Below are 1,134 nucleotides of genomic sequence, written 5' to 3'. Positions count from 1 at the left end.
TATATATATGTGCATGTGTGTGCTTCAAACATTTTGTGAGACTGAACACATTCATACCACTTGCAGTGTTTTGATTACATTTTGACACAGTACATGCACAAGCTACATCTTATTGGAATGTTATGTGATCGATCAAAAAAAGTAGCACATTATTCTAAAGTTTATGGGAAATTATTAGCTTTTAAAAAATGTCATATAAAAATGAGGATTTTTAAAAAATTGTATTTTTTATTACAATTAAAAATATTTTTTTAAAAAGCTGCTTGTATGTTCAGTCGTCCCCTTTACTCTAATATGCCTAAGTGAAGTAAAATCTGGTGCAACCAAATAGGATAAATATACTAAACAAGTGACCCAAATTTGTCAGGGAGAAAGTTGTACGATAAATTATTAACGTGTTAAAATGGACCTAGTCAAAGTCCAGACTTAAAACTAACTAGGAATTTGTGACATGAAAACTGATGTTCATTAGATGCTCCGTTTAATTTCATTCAGTTTTTTGAAGTTTCTAGATGGAAAGTTGGTGGAAACATGCTGCTATGTAGAGGTCTGTCACACGTTTTAGATTTTTTATTTATATTACACCATCATGTGAACTCAAATAAAGTCCAAAATTTAAGGTTGCAATCAAAAAATGCGGAAGAATTCAAGGCAAACAGGAAAAGAAACAGCCTTTATTTTCACTCAAATTCAGGTTTAATTGACGTAAACCCTTCGATCTGATCGTGTTTATTAAATCAGTATTCAATATTATGTTTAACACATAAAGGATGACATGTCCAAACGTGCTGGACTAAAGGCTCCTTTTGCAGTTTTGTCCATCCCATCACAGGCATGCGGTTTCTGCCGCTGAGAGATTCTCCGACAAAACCGTTAAAGCAAGGCCGCAACAAATGGGACTTTGATGTTTTCGTGATATGTGCTGTAAGAGAATGTACATCAAAGCCTGTAAAGAATATGGCTTCCCCTACAGTGGCTGCTGTCATGGGGGTGGAAAAACCAGCCGGTGCAGAGGAGGCCTAATAGTCAGAGAAATTCGTCCGTAGGACTCGTTTTAATTCTGAACATAGACTGTGGTTTACACCAACCAGACCTGCTATGGAAAAACATACAACTTCTGAGAGGCTACATGGT

This window comes from Poecilia reticulata, linkage group LG11 (assembly GCF_000633615.1).
Source record: "Poecilia reticulata strain Guanapo linkage group LG11, Guppy_female_1.0+MT, whole genome shotgun sequence".
In the NCBI taxonomy this organism is placed as follows: Eukaryota; Metazoa; Chordata; class Actinopteri; order Cyprinodontiformes; family Poeciliidae; genus Poecilia; species Poecilia reticulata.
The sequence above is the reverse complement of the archived record's forward strand: the minus strand, read 5'-3'. Positions refer to the sequence as shown.